This window comes from Spermophilus citellus (assembly GCF_964194105.1).
Source record: "Spermophilus citellus genome assembly, chromosome: 18".
Classification (NCBI taxonomy): domain Eukaryota; kingdom Metazoa; phylum Chordata; class Mammalia; order Rodentia; family Sciuridae; genus Spermophilus; species Spermophilus citellus.
This window is the reverse complement of record NC_138200.1, coordinates 52,281,238-52,282,681: the sequence shown is the minus strand read 5'-3', so window position 1 is coordinate 52,282,681 and position 1,444 is coordinate 52,281,238.

Genomic DNA, 1,444 nt, shown 5'->3' with positions numbered 1-1,444 from the left:
CCAACCCAGCTCTCTTTATTCCTCTTCCTGCTATACCAGTAGGCTTCTTGTGAGGCTTCAAGCCTGAGAGGCTTCTAGTGATGGTTCAGGAACTGACCCTTCTGCAAAGAGCCCATGGGGCAAAGCTGTAATCAGCTTTGGACACTGACTTAGTCTTTATGGCTTGATTGCCTTATCTACCCCATGTCACCCCAGCTGACTACCCAAAAAGCTGAACTAGACTATCTCATCCATGTCACCCTTCATAGTTACAGAGGGAGCAGAGCTGGGCTGATGTATGAAGACTGTTGTCTGCCTGCCCCCACCCCTACTAGCCTAAAGTGAGCCACCTGTGTTTACACACAGGTGTTTCCTGTGCGCCTTCCTGTTGCCGTTTTTTTTTTTTTATTCCCCCCCTGCTCAATGTGGCTTCCCCAGCAGGTGGTTAAGGCCCCAACCAAACCTCTTCACACTGCTCTAAAGCACTGGGGGATAGGGCTTCTTAGGGATCTGGGTCAACCTGTACCTCCCCACACAACTGTTGGTACCTGATTGGCTCTTCCAGAGTGCAGGCACACATGTATTCCCTGCAACACTTGTATGCACATTGTGACATAAATGTGCTCCCACCACAGGCACTGAGACACCAGAGTGGGCTCAGGGAGGGAGAGGCCCTGTCCATGCACTATCTCCTTAGCTGTGGATAGTGGAAGTTCTAAAAGGAGACGGGAAAGGATAGAGAGTATATTTTTCTACTTGGGTGTGGGTCTCCCCTCTTTGGAACATGCCTGCCATCCTGTAGTCTCACTCCATTCTTCCACAGGTTCTTAACCTCCTGGGTTAACACATTCATGTACCAAGCAACTCTAGGGTTAAGGAACCACCTTCCAGGAGCCCTGCTTCCTGCACAGCACAGATCTGCCATCTGTTGGAAGCCACAGGGTTCAGCAAATTTGTTATTACGGAAAATGAGGCAGCCCAGGGAGGGAAAGGACTTTGTCCTGGGTGACAGGACAGACATCTGGGTCTCCAGCCTCCCTTTGGCAAGATTCTCCTCTCCCTGGCTCCCCAGTCTCCAGTAGGTACTTCTCTTCCCAGAATACCCAGAAACCTGGCATCCACTGATGCAGCTCTGCTGCCCCCTCGTGGCCCGAAGTGCAGTCACATCATGCAGGCTTTTCCTGCCTGCTTCCCTTTTGCTCCCTGGCCACATATGTTCCCAGGACTGGCACCCTTTGGGCCTCTCTGAGCCAACTCCACAGTTCAGCTCCACCCACAGCTGTTGTTCCTAGGCCCAGCTGCAGGCTGAGCCTCTTTAGCAATGCTTTCTACACTCTTCCCCAAACCCAGTTCCCAGCCTCTGGGCTTTCTTCCACCAGGATTTCCAGGGCAAGTATGAATGCTGTTGTCACAGCTGGAGTGCGGACACACCATTGTCAGGAAGGGCATGACAGAGGGTCAGGAG